This window comes from Rhipicephalus sanguineus, chromosome 10 (genome assembly GCF_013339695.2).
Source record: "Rhipicephalus sanguineus isolate Rsan-2018 chromosome 10, BIME_Rsan_1.4, whole genome shotgun sequence".
Lineage (NCBI taxonomy): Eukaryota > Metazoa > Arthropoda > Arachnida > Ixodida > Ixodidae > Rhipicephalus > Rhipicephalus sanguineus.
The window spans coordinates 5,384,718-5,403,310 of NC_051185.1; the positions used below are offsets into that span (position 1 = coordinate 5,384,718).

The 18,593-nt window shown below is 46.6% G+C and overlaps 1 protein-coding gene and 1 long non-coding RNA gene across 2 annotated transcripts in view; one reads left to right on the forward strand and one right to left on the reverse strand.

The window, feature by feature from the left end:
• LOC119406885 (eyes absent homolog 2) overlaps positions 1–18,593 on the reverse strand; it is an 89,535-nt gene that overhangs the window by 11,750 nt on the left and 59,192 nt on the right. The window lies entirely within an intron of this gene.
• Positions 4,859–7,174, forward strand: LOC119406886 (uncharacterized). The gene is made up of 4 exons (XR_005186576.2): positions 4,859–5,022; positions 5,085–5,221; positions 5,318–5,506; positions 6,999–7,174. It is a non-coding gene; the product is annotated as an uncharacterized LOC119406886 (long non-coding RNA).

An 18,593-nucleotide genomic window follows, 5' to 3' on the forward strand; every position in this document is an offset into this window, starting at 1 on the left:
CGACACCTCAAGGAGTAGAAGTGGCTCCTGGCGGCCGTTGCACCCTCACCCCTGCTTCAGCTGCAGACCGGTGGGAGGGCTTTGTCAAGGACGACACCACCTGACGCAGCTGTACGACCCTGGCTCAAGATTTCTGCATTCTTATTAAAGGGAGACTAAAGCGAAACAATGAATCAGTTTAGACTAAGCTCTACCATCGTTAATTTCACCACGATATGTTCGTCAACAGAACAACAGTAAATGAAGGTCAAAGTTCTGTTTTTAAATCTCGCGTCGCGATTTTCAGCACGTGACGTCACGGAATTCAAGGTGTTTCTTCGCATTTTGGCGACATTTGCTGAAATAATTTTCCTGAAACTTAGTACACTGAGTCCCTGGCGCCCTCAGAGGACAGTGCACTTGATTTTTACCGATTAAGAACTACGCAGGCCGTAGTGGACGCCGTTAAATTTGATGACGTCAAGGCGATTGGCGCGGGAAATTCAAGGAGGCGTCGCCACTTTTGGTATTACGAAAGGGTAATTGACGAATACAAGAAAAATAGTTTTTTCTTCAGTGTCCCTTTAAGACATGCATCAATTTTACACACACCCACATACAGACACACGCACGCACGCACACACAACAAGTACGTGTAAGCGCGCAGACATACGCAAAAAAGTTCAGCAGATACCCTGCAAGAAGTCTTAACGCTGTGCGAAGCTTCGTAATGCTATGTTTAATTAAACGACGTTACAGAAGTGCTTTACCTACACGCTCGGGAGGTCGAGGGTACGACTTTGTACACGCCCTGAAAAATGTGGTTAAACTCCACACATGCTCCGAATGTTCGGCGTTTGATTCCCTACAAGATCAGGAGGTGGAGGGTTTAAGTCCCGTCATAATGCAGATGCGCAAAGTTTGTTCCATGTATACATCCACGCTTACCTGCCCAAAAGAGCGAAGGTACGCCTTTCTACACGTTCGTGACGTTCAGTTGCGTCAGGCTCCGTAGGTCGTGGGTGCGATTCATTATTCCCTATATGCCATAAACACATGCCATCTATTCCTGCGGGATCTCCGTGCTTCGCAATGCATTCCTATGGAAACGCGTCACGTGACCGAAATCGCTCGGAAGTAGTCTAAGTTGTGCTTCGCATAAATAGTGTAAGCCACAAAGAGACTAAAAACAGTCGGTATGCAGGTGCACAAAATGGGCGGCACAGCCGTGCCGTGTCACTCTGAAGCAAAAGCGCCATATATTTTCGATGGACGCGAAATGCGAAACAAGACTAGTGTATACTCTGATTTAGGCGGTCGAAATTAATCCCGATGAAGCCACTTACGGCGTGACACATAATCTGATCATGCTTTTTTCACGCAATGCCCCATCAACTAATTAATTCTAAACGTGCTGACGCACGCTCGTAAGTTGTAATTAATTTTTGTGTCCTGAACGCCCAGAGTCCATTGCGAACGCGGCTGCGGAAACGAAACGTTACGTTGGTGCGTCTTGTGTCGATAAAAGGATGGCGACCGCGCTAACGCCATGGCCGACAGAAGACAGGCCCAGTCCGAAAGCTGCATGTGGGTTAAGATTTTTGATTTTAATATTAAACATCACACCAGTCGCGCTGATCGCATTAATAACGGCGCCACGCGAGCCAGTGACGTAGGGCAATGCGCGAGTAAAAGGGATGTTATCCAGTCGAGTCGATGCATGCACCAAGAGCTCGGCTTCCTGGTCAAGGAGCTAACATCCGGCCCTTTGTGCCACTGTACCGCCATCTTGTTTTTTGTGGACCCTGCTGCGCATCGCATCTGTTGAACATATCGAGCTCTACGTCGTACCAGACACCACGTGTTGTTGCTTACGCGCTGTATAGGGGATGTGCTTGATGACGGTATACATGGATATTCAAAACAGCAAAATACCACCGTTTGCCAGAATATAGAGGCGATGCGATTAGACGCGTTTAGCGTTGGCCAAAACAAGTTTAGAAGAGACAATTAAAATGAATTTAGAAGAGTTGAGATTCAGGTGGTTTACGGAATGAATCTGAGATAAGCATTTCCAGTGGCATCTCATTCGTGATGTGTTCTCGTCCCCACCAACTAGGCCAGACTCAAGTTCTGCTGGTCCCCAATTACCTGCGGTGTCGTTTCGCTTAATGTATTCTTAATGAGAAGAACAATCTTCTCAATCTTCTATTCATCGTATAGCGCCGGCGGACACTAGACGTAGAGAACACGACGCGCTCGGTTTGTCTATGCCTCCTTGAATAAAATAAACAAGCGCTAAAAATGAGTCGGCAAAGGAAAAAAACGGCGACAGCACGAGCGCCTACTCTTTCGTCGCTCGTTTTGAGAGCTTCCTCGTTATTGCGATGAATTACCGTGTCGGCCAGCAATTAATCCTTCTTGTCTACATCCCGTCCACTGACTCAATGTTTCCCCAGTTCGAATACCAATTACCAAGCCCGAACATGCATCGCACTAATAGTGACAGCTGTAGACCACGACGCGAGATGCATCGTGGCAGCCGCCCTGTAGTCTTGCAGCGGCCGCCTTCGCACACCACACGTTCTCGAATATCAGAAATAGACTTTGCCAGTAAGTACCGGAAATAAAGTTAGCGTCCAGATTAAACTGTGAAAAGCTCGAGTTAATGTGACGCCTTCGCGAATGTGCGCATCTTATATTGATGAAACGAAGGCGACAGCGCTAACTACGCAGTTGCTGTCGAAGAACACGGGAGTAGCTTCGAGAACCTTCCATGTTCGCAACAGCATGCTGACACGACTTTTTTCCCAGAGCATGTTTTTTTTTTTTTCTTTTACCTCCCCAGTCGCGCCGATCGCGGTGATGATAACGGCGTCGCGGCGGCGTGCGTGCCAGTGACGTGTAGGCAAGATTGACCAATGCGCGAATAAAGAAAATTTTCCGGACATATCGACGCATGCGCCAAGCAGCATGGGATCGTGATCATCGCGGTTGGGACAGGTTGGGGTGCGTGCATCTGGGGTCTAGGACCGCCATTTTGCTTTCTTTCGACCTTGGTGGTAGCTGTGTCTGCCTGCTGAGCTCTGCGTCGTATTGCTGTTGTACTCAAGCGCTTGGCGACGTTGCACCCGTGTTACCTTGCGTCTTCTACACGGACTCCAGAAGAACTGGCTTCAACCTCCGGGAATTGAAAATGTGAAGAACGTTTCGAGAAACTTGTGGCTGACAAACTTTCTGACGCCGCCGTAGACAATCTGTTCCGGTTGCTACCAGAGACTGCTTGCTGTTCGACATGTGCAAGACATGTGCGACCAACTTACCACGGACATTTAATTCTGCCCTCAAGTTCCTCCTGCACGACAGTTCTCGGCCTCCACGCGAGCTCCCGGAATGCATGCGACGCTCGGCGAACATTTCAAACGTCGGGACATTCACGACGTTACCATAGGCCTAACGCTAACGGTTTTCCAGTGAGGCCGGATAAGCGTATACTTACAAGTCGCAAGTCATGCCTGCCGCGGACTCGTTTTTCGTTGTGCGCGTTCACCAAACTTCGGCGTCGCCAGGACAAAGAACAATTCATTGTGGACCATTCTCCGAGGGCCCCCCCTCTTCACGGAGTGCTTCGTCATCGGTCAGCAAGTAAGATAGGGAGTCCCAGAGCTGGCGAGGGTGGTACGCAGCTTAGAGAATCTGTCAGTTGAGTTTCTCGAATTGGCACTCGCTAGGCGTCTAGCTACGCCTAAAAATTGCGTGAGGTTAGTTTCATCGTAAAATTAAGCCCGAATCTTTGTGGGCGTGCTGCGGCCACATATCGGTGTTCGCCGTGACGGAATTGGAGAGGACGGGCCGCGTCGCATGGTGTGGCGACGCACGTAGCTTAAGGCAGCTTCCAGTTAGGCAGGTAGCTCACACTAGGCAGGGTAGTTGACAGCCGTCCTCTCTCGATTTCGTCAGGGATGACCCGTTCCGAATGACGTTTCGTGATGAGGTAGTTCGCGCGCGGTACGGGTTCTATGAAGCGAAATGCGGTTTTGAGGAATTAAACGGCATACGGAATTGCCTCGTCAGCTCGTTAGCTTTGTTAATGCTGCAGAACGTCTTCATCAGGCTGCAGTTCTGCGCTTCCACGCTGCAGCCAATGTGAGTGCCCAACCTTGTTGCACTTTTTATGGGTGTGTAGGCCGTCTGTTTGCCCATTACTGTGACACGCGCCTCGCGGACATTGTTCGACGCGCCGCCCACTTTGGCAGATTTCTTGGAACACGGCCCACGTATACACGTGCGAACGACGCGTTCATGGTGAGTACAGCAGTTATTCTTACGTTCGTATTGTTTTTTTAAAAAAAAACGTCTGTTGACTGTTTCAGGTGCCTTGTCCCGGCGGGCTGCCGAACATCTACATCTGATCATGGAAATCATCCGAGCAACAGCAGGGAAATCAATCGTTGCGGCGTGTTCGGTCGCACCATGGCAAGTGAGAGTATTCCAGGCCGGCGCACTTGCGTGCTTAGTTTTGCCGGCTGCAGCTACATCGGGTCTTCTCCGTGACGGAATCGAAGAGGTCGGGGTGGGGGCGACTCCTATAGGACCAGGATTAGCGAACACGATAGGCAGGTTATCTCCCACTAGGCAGGATAGCTGACAGTTGCCCTCTTTCGATTTCGTCAGGGACACTGACCCGTTCCGAATGACCTTGTGAAGCGACCACTATTTCGTGTCGAGTAGCCCGCGCGCGATAGTGCGCTCGAGCGAAATGTGGTTTCGCGAAAGCAAATTTCATCCGGAATTGCCTCGCCAGCTTTGGATGCAGCCTTGCTCTTCTTCATGGAGAACGGATATGACCACCCCACAGCGCCATTTCATTGCAAGTCGTCGCTGCTGTACCTGTTTCCTGTATGTTCCTCATAATCCTTTTTATTCATGGTGATATGCTTAATATGCAGTTTTGAGATTTACTTCCAGGCATTTCGTTCCTCGTGCCGCTGATGTTACAGAAGTCCATGGATTGAGCGCAGCACACGAACTAGTATACACGCGGTGAGTAGGGTTTCTTTTTGTCGCTTTTGTTTGTTTGACGAGCGGCCTTTGTGTCCATTCAGATCCACCAAAGCCTGTAGAGTTCCTGTTCTTGGACGAGGTATGCGTCGAAGACAGCCCTGCCCGAGTCCATGGGGAGATTGTGTTGGCAGATCTTCACATTCAGTCAACGATCCTCCTGTCAGCAGAAGGAACTTCAGTAAGCATCTTGGAGTACTTCTGCTAAATATCACGTACACAGAACTGTTTAGTGCAGCTGTATTTCAATGTGTTTAGCTTCGCTGCATGTTTGCAGGTTTCCAATGCAGTTGTCTTCCATTGCGACCCGTGGCAAGAATATCGAGCTGGTTCCTCCAGATCCTACCTATGTTCCCGAGATCACCTTGAACTACTGGCCCCATGGTCAAACACGTTGCCACCCTTGTGCTGCTTTGCTGACGGCATCAACCAGGCAGAGAGGACATTGCTGTTGCCTTTGCAAAAGGTGGGAAAAGCCTTCATTTTTTTTACCCTCCTTCACACGCAAGACCCATAACCTTGCCGACATTCTCACCTTAGAATTCACACACAGCAGCCAGTGTAGATGAAATTGAATATGCAAGGGTTCAGTTTATATATAATCGTTCTAAACGTTGTGATTCCCCAACCTCTGTGCTGGCATTGGCAAATCTTGAGCACTTGTGAGAGCATTGCAGTGCTCCCAGGTGGAAATTCTTTTTCCCTTTATTTTTCAAAACTAGGCATTCGTCCAGAAGATATCATTGTTGGACTCAACTAGGCTGTCCCGTCATGAATACGCTCTCGGTGAAAATGAGCATTTGCACACACAATGTGTGCAATCTTGTTTTGTTTGCACAGAACTCGCCAATACTCAGTCTGTTATTGAAGTCATTCCGTGTGATTCATTATGTTGATTACCCGCCATTAACTTATCTTGGTGCTACACTATCTGGCTATGTATTAATTCTAAGTATTATTTTAATGTTCTATTTTAATGTGCTATTTTAATGTACTATTTTAATATGCTAAGTTCACGTGTGTGTGTTCCCTTCTTTGTACGAAGGAAGGGAAATTGATCAAGGGCTCATTTTCTCTAAGTACAACCTAATGAACCAACAGGCAATGAAGCCAGAAAAAGTTTGGGAGAATTATTTGTAGTTTTTAGCTGTGATTTTGTAATTACGATATAAATGTAAAGAAATTAAGGTGGACAAAATGACAACTTGCCACTGGTCAGGACCGAACCTACAACCTTCGGATGAGTCTTATGCTCTACCAATTGAGCTACAGCGGCAGTTGTCCTCCCATCCACTTTATTTGGTATTGTTAACAGTGCCGCGAGTTAAGACCCTTGGTGTGGTGGCGTGAAATTCAATGAGCAAATGAAATTACATGTGGATCTTTTTTTTTGTGCTTACAAGATGAGTAAGCCATAAATTGTAGGGTCCTAGACCTTCTCTATATAAATAACTGCCCTCACGCAGATGATAAAAAAAGTTACGTCACAAGTTATTGTGAATTTCTCTTTTCATGGTACTTCACAAGGGCGGTAATTCGGGCTAGTTGGTTGTTTATGATTATAAAGAACAGCGCAAAAACAACGAACAAACACACAAACGAGCGCATGCGCTCAGTTGTTTCTGTGTTCATCCATTGTTTCTGCGCTGTTTTTTTACAATCACTTTTCATGGTAACTTATTAAATGAACTAAAATTTGCAGACACTGCATATCTTTCGCTTATTAGTTTCTTTATGACAAAGGCAGCAACTGACTACTATATGCTTCGTCTGGCTTATAGCTGGCCCTGTTTCAATATGTGATGCAGATAACAAACTATGGTGTAGAGTCGGCCCTACAAACATTGTAGTCTTCATCGTACCATTGGTCGTCTTCACTGTTCTGTTCATGGCACTCTGCTTACCTGCCCTGCTTGCCCAGATGTTTGCAACATCTGACAAGCACCCTGTCGTTTCAGGTTATCGGCGTCTGTTTTTGATTGCGGCTCACAGTAATGATCTCCAGCGCAGGTCGGTGCACATCGCCTGCCCTGCCCATGTTCCAGAGATAACCTCGAGCAGTGATGGCAGACTGGCCCTGGCCCCGTCGTTAGCGACCTGCAGACCGAAGATGACTCCCCACGCCTGGCGCTACATTTGGTGAGTATCGAGTGTGCAGGAATGATAGTGGTTGTGTGTCTTTGAAAGACTCGGATTACTAACATGCACACTTTGTTACACAACCTCAATGAGAACCAACAGACAGGCAAGGAAGTATAGGGGACGTTATTGTAGTAATTATGATATAAATGTGTAGAAATTAAAGCGGACAAAAAGACAACTCGCCTTCGGCAGGGACCAAACCTTCAACCTTCGAATAATGTGTCTGTTGTTCTGCCAACTGAGAGCTACGATGGCGGTCATCCACTTTATGAGGTATATCTGTGCATTTAAAGCTGGGAGTGTTAGCGTCGCTTGTAGCCATGATGGCGAGTGTGGAACTCTTTTTTTTCTTGCTGACGTCATGTAGCACTTGATCTTTTAACGAGCTGGCAGCTGACCAATAATCCCACTGCATGTCGTTTCAGGCCCCCGATGCGTGTTCTCGCTTGTGGCACTACAGAAGACTGGTCCAGCCCATTCAATGACAACAGTAACAGCCCCCAATGTTGACAAGAGCGACCACATACAGCCTGATGTTTCTACTGAGGACTCCGAACCAGTCCAGTCTTTTTACATATCTTCAACTTCGTGGTGTCCTGCAGTCTTCAGTGTATGTGGGTGCTCTCCGAAAAGACTTTGTAGTGGCTGTCCCACGACCATCTACCAGATGTCACGCTGTGCGTCTTTGCTGTAGCCTATGTACGAGAGAATGCATCAATAGTTCCGTCCAGCAAGCTGCCTTGTACTGAAAGTAGAGTTGCTCATTCAATAGATGGCGCATCTAACAGTTAAAATAATACGAAGCCGAAGGGTGAGAAACTGACTGTTGCGTGCTCTACTGCCTCGTCATAAGCACTGATGCATCTTCATGTGGTCTGTAAATGTTTGGCGTTAAGGGTAAGGGCATTTATTTACGTTGTGTGCTTTTATAATATTGTTTTGATAATGCCTGTTCGTGCACTTCCATTTCCGTATTTCGTACATTCACAGCTCATTTCTGGTTGTCTTGTTGGATTTTGAATAGATCGAACTCGCGTTTCCCAGCATTTCGGTGCATTCGGTGATCTTCATACCTGCCAGTGTTGCACGTAACGCACACAACCCGTTGATGGTTCAGTGGAAAATCGAGGCAAATCTCTTCATGAACTCATCAAATTTTTTTGCTGGCCATACTGGCTGTAGGGTGCCGAAGTGGTCGTTCACTCTCATCCATAGACGCGGTTGAAGCACCTGCCTTGCTTTAGCCGAAAGGTTGACCTCAGGATGGCGGTTTTATTTATTGAACTAGTTTCACGAGAACTCGTTGTCCTGTTCTATCAGTAGGTGTCCACATTTGGCTCTGTCCCAACAGCTGATTTTGGGCGTTTTTTAAATAATGAAATTGATATGTCCACTTCATTGTGTTGTAACGGTGGACGCCCGTTTGGCTCTGTTCAGACAGTTTATCTCTGCATTTTCCAAATTTTCAAGCTGAGTAATCCTAAATTCAATTTGTATTTGTAGATGTCCATGTGGCTCTCTTTTGCAGCTTGATCTCCGAATATTTCTTCGACTTTTAACTGACTTGATGGAAATTCATCGTTGATTTGTATCAATAGGATGCTCGTTTGGCTCTGTTGCGAGGGTTGATCTCTACAAGTTCTTGGACTTTCGAAGCTGATTTGTTCGGTTTGTCATCCTGCTTCATTGGCACATGCCCGTTTGGCTGTCCCGAGGAGTGATCTCGGGATGGTTATCTCCATCCATTGAAATGATTTCTTGCGAATTTAATTGTGTGGAAGCGGTCAAAACATCTTTTTGGCTTCAGTGTATTTTTTTTGTTTTGTTCAGTGCAGTTGTTTCGTCCAGTCAACGAATTTGTTCCAGAGCAGTTTTCCTGTCTCAAACAAGGGTTTTGGATGAGTTCTCGATTCTCGTGCAGGCTGATTGTATCCGCAAACCCATTGATGTTGTTAATGGCAAGTGGTGATTAATCTCTTCATGAAGCTTTCACATTTTTGTGAGGATGACATCTTTGTAATCCGTTAAAAGCTTGTCTGGCGTTGCCCGTGCGTTAATCTGGGAGTTCTATTCATGCATTATTTCCCTCGTCGATCACAAGGGTTTCACATAGACTTGGTTTATTTAATGTCGCTCATCACAGATTTAAAACATCAACCTGCCACTACAAAAGCGCGCAATGTGAATAAGTGGGAAAGGGGCGGATGTTTACCCTTGCCAACAAACTTTCTGACCAAGGCAAAGGTTTCCATCTTTGACGTTCACAATAAAGCTGGTTCGCGGTGCAAGCCGACGTGCTCATAGTGTATGCAATATACCTGAATCATTCTGCTTTGACGAATGTGCACAAACATCTGCTTTGAAATGCTGTGCTACTGATGCTGTGTAGTTTTGACATAATGGGAAGAGGGAGGACTCTCAGTGGTGCTGTACGCGTTGCTATCATAGACAGCACACCGCGTTGGGCATAGGGTGCGCATCCTGTTTTGTCGAGGTGGGGCAGCGTTGATCTTTGCCCGGTGTAAGCGTTGAGTCAGCTGTTTGTACATCAAACAGTGCATCCGCTTAGGACACTTGTTTTTCACCTGCATTGCCTTGAAGATGCGATGGTCAAATTCAGCAATTTATAAATGTATAATTACCACGTAAACTGCAAGAGCCTATGTTAGTTTTTATGACTGTAAGCCCAAAACCGGCTGTACATTGCCTGAAAAATAAAATGTCAACACTAGCCTTGGTGAATCGCCATCTGTACCTCATCTGTCTACCATTTCCTCTGCTTTGACTGAGACCAGAAGCAAGAAGGTATGTATCTTTTGTTCTTAACATGGCCAGGGTGGTTAATGCCTGTACTAGAAAAAGTGCTTTACTTTCCACTCCAAGTCAGCAGGCTTGCAATCACAATAAATATAGGTTAGATGGATGGAGAGACAATTGCTAAGTATCTTGAATTCGAGATAATGAGAGAGGGATAGAGATATCTATAGATACCAATTGCCTTAATAGGTTGGGGGAACCATGCCTGCTAGTGAAAATATCCTACAAGGTCCGAGCATTGCTTTTTCCTCGGAATGCAGAGAAGGTTGTATTTGGTGTCTGTGCGCTAGGAAGGAGCTAGGACCATACTTGCATCGTCTGCCAGGGATCACGTGACATGGAGTAACAGCTTCCAAGGTCTACTGTCGAAGCGATTCGGACGAGTATTCCTTTCTCTGGCACATGGCACCAGGTTTTGTTACCTTGGGCAAGCTCCCTAAATTTTGCGGTGAGTATTTTACCCTCAATACTTGCTCTTAATTCAAATTAAACTAGCTTCACTACACACAGTAACTGACCCTTGCATAACATTGAATTATGGTAGATCCATTTCGATTTATGCATGAATATCATTCTGGCATATTTTAGATGTGCAGTGTAAGTACATGTAAGTACATCATGGCAAAGCCAGGGCGGGTGGCATTAAGCCCACCTCACTCCTTGAACTTTTTTCAATTTTGCGTGGGTATGTATACACGCACACATACGAACGAAAGCGTGAACATTCATAAACGATGGTTGCCCCCCCCCCCCCCAAAAAAAAAGTATTCTGGCTACTCTCCTGATGTACGTACGTACTTTTATGTTGTGATATCCCTTTACTCAGTTGTACAGGGTGATTGTTTTAGAACTGAACAATTTCGTTGGGCTGCAGTTTTGTTACAAAGTATCCGATTTTAATGCGGTTTGCGGCAAAACATTCAGGAAGGCAAAAATTTAATGGACGTCCCGTTTTTTGATGTGCAATGCAAAGAAACAAGAATAACTAAGAAATAACGAAAGCCGCGCGAAATGCTATACAGGGAGGGATGGCTTGCGCCTACAAAACGGTAAAAAGTCTTAACTGCAATGCGGCATGCCAAACGTGACTAGCAATGGTTTGTAAAGGTATACAGGTTTATATTCACTTATCCTATAGCAGATGTTGAAATGACCACCCGAAACATCTAACTGTTCTGACTTCAACAGTATGCAGTTCCTCCTTGTATATGGAATTTCGCGGTTTTCGTTATTTCTTACTTATTCTTTTTTCTGCATTGCGCATAAAAAAAAAAAGTGCGGGCCAATATATTTTCGTCCTTCCTGAATCTTTTGTTGCAAACCGCAATAAAATCGGATAATCTGTAACAAAAGTACAGCGAAATGATATAGGTCAGTTCTAAATGAATCACCCTGTACTCGCGCAGGAGGTCCCGCTATATCTAGCCACCATAGTGCCGCCAACGGTGCCTAAGCCTTCCGACCTCCTTCTCTATATCAATTATAGCTGTTTTATGTTATGTAATAAAGTTGAAATTGAATTGAAGTTTGAAGACAGAATTTATTGCCCTTTGCCAAGCGAAAATAGAAAAATCCGAGCAACGTGCGCGCCCTTATAGTAGTACCAGACTTCCGCTGTCAATGCATAATAATAATAATATCTGGGGTTTAACGTCCCAAAACCACCATATGATTATGAGAGACGCCCGCTGTCAATGCATGCTGGTGCGGTAAAAGGGAACTCCGTGTAGAGCTGCCGGGACACGAAACAGTGAAGAGATGGATCGCCACATATCAGAGTGTTGCCAAAGAAGCTGGCAAGCGAGATGGCGGATCCTCCATCATGGACTGCCCCCGACAAAGGGGCCCGGTGACGACGTTTCCTCCGGGTGGTTTAATCGAGGAAAAAAAAAAAAAAACTGAAGCACGAAGGACTTCGGCACAAACGCTGCCTTGCATCAAAAACCGGCTTCACCCATCGCAAGGGGCCCGACGAGCAAGGATTCCCAGTGGATTATCAGACAAGTCGAACAGTACTGAACGAACAGCTAGCATTACTGACCAGTTGATAAATGTACTAGCAGCCATTACAACGAATGCAAAGTGGAAGGAGACAACTTTCTCGTTTAGTTTTCTTTTAAATAATGTGCACAATACTAGCCATTACCGAGTCTCCCTTATCAATTTTGTTTTCTAACTACATTAACAGCCATAACATTTGGAACTGTGAACATTATTTCAGTATTTCATCACAAAAACATGAAAAATTCGTGAACGAGGGGTGTCACTGGAGCCGACGTTTCGACATGCGGACTTGTCTTCTTCAACGCTACAACTTCTGCCTTTTTTGTAAAAAACATACAACACGTAAATACGGTCTCGTTGCCGCTTTGCTTTGTAATTCCACGTTTTTTTTTTCTTCTTTTGTCTTCTAGCTTGACGTACGCATTTCTTAATCGGTAAGAATAAAGTAGGTTGCCCTCACAGGTCGTACCAAGTTTTAGAAAATTTTGTTGAGCCAATGTGACCGAACTACGAAAAAGTATTCCGAAATCCGAGGCGCCACGCAGATATTCGTGTGCACGGATAACGGCGCGAAATTTAAAAATGAGACTTGGGCCCTTATTTTCCTTTCTATTAATAAGCGTATGATGGTGAAATTAATGAAAGTTGAGTATAAAAAGAATAATTTATCAGTAAAAGCTGATTCCTCGCTGCACATTAGTGTTCCTTGAACAGATTTTTGCACAGACGAAGGAAAAAGAATTTCTCTATGGTAGCCTGAATCCAGAGAGACGAAGTTTAGGAAGCAAACGAAAAAATGCACACAGTCTGCACTAGTGAATGGGCTAAAGGCATGAAGCGTTAGATTAACAGAATGGCTGTAGGCGAACTATAGTATTTCATTCAGTCCCTAAATTTTTAAAAATCACAGTATTGGAGTTTCTGTTACCGACAGCTGGAACCAGGGTTCAAGAATTCTGGTTTCGGTGAAGTGAGGGTTGCCAATTTAGTCGAGCGTGCAGCCGAGAACTTTCCTTTGTGCTAGTGATGCATAGCGACGACTTCACAGAAGGCGCGAAATCGTCTCTGCGCACCCGCACTTCACATTCTGCCCTTCAGGCCATTCCGATGACGTAGGAATCATCATCATCATTTATTTATTTATTTATCTACTGTAAGACGAAGGCTTCTTCCAACGATCTCCAATTTATCGTGCCTCGTGCGAGCTGATTCCATTTTATGCCTGCATTTATTTCATCACCCCGTCAAACCTGCTGTCTTCCTCTGCGGCGTTTCCCAGTCCTATGCGTTACTGAATGCTACTCCAAGCTACCGAAGCAAGCTGTCACCGGGCTAGTTGGTATTCCATGATTGCATAAACAGTGCGGATGGGACACAAAGAAACAAGCGACTGGCGCTGACTTCAAACTAACATTTACGACACGGAACATGAAAAAAGGTAACAAGGTATCGCACACGTGATCACACCAAAAGCCTGCGCGTCAAGTCGGCGATAAACGAGACGAGAACAAAGAGCAAAAAACCCACAAGGTCCCTCATGCATCCGCCTCAGTCTACTCGAAGGCGATATTCTAATTCGATGCATTGAGCCTCCCCCTCCAGAAGCTTTCTGCATCTAATGTGGTTTTGCGATGCATCCAGGATCGGAGGCATTGCAGGGTTTCTGCACCACACCTTGTTTAGCACTGTCTCAAGGATCGGCCCACCTTTGACCAAGCAATGATGTCATGTGATGATGTCGCCGTGTGACGTCACGTTAGGTGGGACGACGTGACACGCCGGTCAATTTCCGCGTTTGATGAGGCACCTAAGGCTTTCGCCTTAAAATTCAAGCGGAATCATGACGAGGTAACAACGAGGCTTGCTGATGCAGTTACCTCTTGCGACAATTATCGACAAGTAATAATAATTGCTGGGGTCAAAACTAAGATATGATTATGAGGCCGACGTAGCGGGGGGCCCCGGATTAATTTAGATCACCTGGGGTTCTTTAACGTGCACCTAAATTTAGGTACACAGGTGCTCTTTGCATGTCGCCCCGCCTAAATGCGGCCGCCGTGACCGGGAATCGAACCCGCGCCCTCAATCTTAGCAGCGCGACGCCCCATGTGCAAAGCTATAGCACAGCGGGTTACCGACGACAAGTGAGAGTGACGCCGCGTCGTGGTAAGTCGTGTATACAAAATGCCCTCGTTGCCACGCTGGCTAAATCAACTGCTCGCAACTTACCAACATAAACATTGCTCTCTCTAATATTTATCCGCGTATCCTCTACGGCCACGAAATTCTGCGACCGCCACAAATCAATGCAGCGTGAACGTTCTCCATCCGTGGAATACGTCTAACGCAGTGGCCGAAAGATGGAGCGAGGATCCTCGCCGCGTGTTGCCAGAAAGCCGAGGTTGGCGTGGCTCCCATGGGCGGCGATTATCGACTGCCTGGGGTTCCCGCCCTTGGATAAGGGGCAGAGTCCCAACCGCACGGGGTGCCTCCCCGTCTTTGAGCGGCGTTTCAACCCCGGCGGTTTTCGCGACTGTGCCACGCCCTCCGAACCTTGCTTTGAAATGCGCACCGCTCATTTCATTCTATTCGTTCCTTTCGTCCTTCGGCATCAATAGAGCTATAAGCTAAAAAAAAAGTCCAAGCTGTTCGAGCATATTTAATTTTCCGCATGTCGTGACTGCGCTCCACTACGCCAAGGAAATCAAACTAACCAAATTTCAAAATGGTGGCGAAAACGTGAAGCTATCTGCTACGGACATTGTATAAAGGTCTATATTGAATCTTGTGGAAAACATGTATAATCTATTTTTTCTGCCAGTTTCACCAATAATTGCAGAAGCACGTCATCTATGTTGCCGGCATGTTCAAGAAAATCATGAAGATCATGGAATAATGGGAACCTTCAAAATAGCAGGGGCGTGCATTTTGTAAAATCTGAAGGAGAATCTCAGACATGAAGAGTTAGGCGCCATGGAAATTACAATTTAATTCTTCTTGTCGAGTTTGCCTTGTTCAAAGTGCCATCATACGGGCTTAGCGGCAGCGACTTTTCGTCGGAGCGGGAAATGTGCTGGCAATAATGGCTCTGAGACAAAAGAAACACACTGACCACATAATGCATAACGCCGTGCTGTTGGGCAAAATCGGTACGTGTACACTTTTATCGGCAAAGCCAGACTGTTCTCTGTATATAAGAGGACTTTGCCAGGCTTCCTTGCAAAGAAATTAGGTTTCGGATGTATTAAAATGCGCCGCGATATTTGGGGCGATGTGCATACAAAAAGGTACGGAACTAAGTGAGGGCAATCGCTGCCGACTTTGCATTCATGCGCAAAACTACGGAAAATAAGTCCGCGGCGCCCGACTTCACACGGTGATTCGAATAAAAAAACGACGCAACAGCAGGGGAAACAATTAAAAATGACGTAAAAGAAGCGTGGCGAGGGGTTGCTGAAAAAGGCAAACATATCAGAAGCCTTTTTTTTAGCAGTCTATGCTGAGCGCTATTTGGGTATTTCCGCGACCACTGAACGCTCCGCAAGCTGAACGCACACCGCTATTAGCTCGCTCGAACGGGCTTCGCTTCCTCGGTGCACATGGAAGAGGCTAGGGTGCTGCATAATTAATGACTTTCATGTTTAGTTATTCCAGTTATCCGCCTCTGTGGCATATAGCAACACGTGCCGGTCGGTCGCGAGCTAGCTCTCTCTCCATGTACGACAATTTGCTACAATACACCACAAATGTTCTCAAAAGCAACAGCGCGAAACCAGTTTCTATTCTACTCCGTGTTGCTGGCGTCACAAACTGGTCCAAGGGCGAACGGTGCGCTTGCCGTCGTGGTGACCACATCGCTCATTCGCGCGCTCCTCTACGGCGCAGTGGGTGAACTCGAGTGCGTGGATATAGGCATATAGTTCTGTGCACTGGCGCACATAGGCGTGCGGACGAGAGGCGGGGTAGGGGCAGGAGGCGGCAGCCCCCATCTCTAACCACCTAAAATGGGGGCGCGATGTCTGCCCCATACGTTTACTCAGTCGGACTTGTGCCGTCATGTTTAAAGGGGCCCTGTAACACTTTTCCAAGTAATCGTCGAATGGCTCCATTAAAGGAGTTTCTTGTCTAACGACTAGACTGCCCCAAAAATGTTTAGAATCCGTCAAGTACGAGCGAAGTTACAGGGACTTGTTGCACGCTTTAAGCGCTTTCTCTCTCCTTTAATAAAACCGAGCGCACTGAAAGCTACGCAGGGGGGCAGATGACAAGGGGGCAAGAAGATGCTTCCGTTCGTGAGCGCGTCATGACCTGGAGCACTTTCTTTTTTTTTTTTCGAACGCGCGGCTTACTTTCAGTGTGGTCACGAGCGAGCGCGCGGGCATCTGCGGCGGCCGCTAAAGCCACTAACTATGCAGCCCACGATGCTCAAATCAGCCAATGGCCGTGGACATTGGGTTTATGGCGCGGTAATTTGGGTTCATTCACTCTTAAGAAAAAAAAAAGTATGTGTGACTCCTTTCGGGTAGTTCTGACTTGCCACGTATATGACTCTCTTTAAAGAGGCACGTCAACTCTCTTGTTGGTCACACGACTCTCAGAAAAGAGTACAACGACCCACAAAGAGAGTTGACGTGCCTCTTCAAAAAGAGTCATATACGTGGCAAGCCAGAACTCTCCAAAAAGGGTCAAAGGACTTTTTTTTTTCTTAGAGCGTGGTATCATTTGTCTAGAGAAGAGGGAGAGATTTCTAGCTGACCTTGAAAGTTCATTGTAAATTCCAGTCCGCGTGCAGCGTTATAATGTTTGGCCCACATGTTCTCAGGAGCCTCGACTACCGATCGGCAACATTTTCTGACCAGAATGGAAAAATGTTGCAGGGCTCCTTTAAAGAGAAGGGTTGTGGCCACGCAGGTGTATGACGATAATGGCGGCGGAAGGCCTCTAATGTTGCGTTCCACGAGCTGTTTACATCCCATTTTTACTCCCGGAAAGTCGGGGACCAAAGGCATGTCATCGCTTCATTTCCATTTTTTCGTCCATTGTGAAGCATGTTGCCTTTCGGACTCGACCAACGAAGGGGAAGGGGGAATGCTACAATGTACCTTCACCCCCCCCCCCTCCCCCTAATGACGAACCCTGCGCACCACTATGCTGGCGCACAAGCCTTGGGTGCAGTCCTTTTTTATTGGCCTGGTGAGCCACCGATGGTGGCGCTGCGAACGGCGCTCCGGTGACGCAAAGGCGGGGATTCGGCTTTTGTCGTCTGCTAGGCTGCGGCTAGAACAGCAGCATTTTCGTTATAGTTTGCTCGCGTCGCACGGCGTTCCTCGACTACTAGTTGTATTTTCGTGTAATGACAGTTCTTTAGATGGCTGCTAGCATTACTGCAGGTTAACAAACATTAACATTTAACGTATCTTCTATATACACAGAGCCATCGCGGTCAGGATCATGCCACCGAGTTCGTAGCGTCACTCACTGGGCTGGATGGCGTTGAAATAGCTTACGTGAAAGCGCGAACGTCCCGCCAATCAAGTTAAAGAGAGACTACGCTGCTTTGGAGCTAAGCGCGATCCATATCACAGCTTATTTGCAAAAGTTAGCGCTATGTAAACAGACTTGAACGAAAGTTCACACTCCACTCCCAATTGCAGTAGGTACACAAAACGTTTGCCGACAAAATAAAATTGATAACTTCATCGACCAGCGGGTTATTGCGGACAACTAGCGTAGATTGGGCGAGTTGGATGCACATTAAAACTTGTTACACGTACTATCGCCTCCGAATGAAACGCCAGCAGTGGTGCGCGTGGTGCAGTTCGCACCCTTATGATTAGAGATAGATACGCTCTTGCGGTTTGCCACTCGTGAGCCAGATTCATGCTTTCGATTGCGCAGTGCTGCCTAATCGGGTATGCGTGCCTGTCAATGATGATGACAGGACGGCGCGCATTATACAGTTCCTAATGCTTGGGGAACGTGCTCCGCTGTTCGTGTTTCATTTGCCACCGATAATACAGCTTGATAAACAGTAGAAAAAATTGGTGAATATGTCCAGGACGAGGAGCAAGAGAGCTATTTCCCATCATTCTTTTGGCCCCTTTGACTGGTTATTGCTATTTTTTTACCGGGATGTAACAAGGTTAAATATTTTACAATGAAAGCTTTGGATTCCTGATCAAACGCGAAAATGCACCGTCGGCGACCCTAGTTGGCAGCGTCAAAACGAGCGATGCAAAAAATCCTCACACGATGACGTCACCTTATGACGTCCTCATGACATCACAGACCGCCAAAATTTGTGACGTCATAACGTCACGTCCCATGATTACGTCGTCACATGACATCGTCGGTTTGCATGGCCTCCGTGATCGGTGCGTCGATCACGGAGGCAATGCAAAACCAGGTGATGTATAGAAAGCTTGCAATGCCTCCGATCCTGGAGGCAGTGCAAAACCATGTTACGTCCAAAAGACATTCGGAAGGGGGCGGGAAGGAACAATACATCGACTGAACAAAAAGAAGATGGATTTCGCCTTCGAGTCGTCTTAGGGAAATGCATAAGGGACCCTGAGAGTCTTTTTAGTACA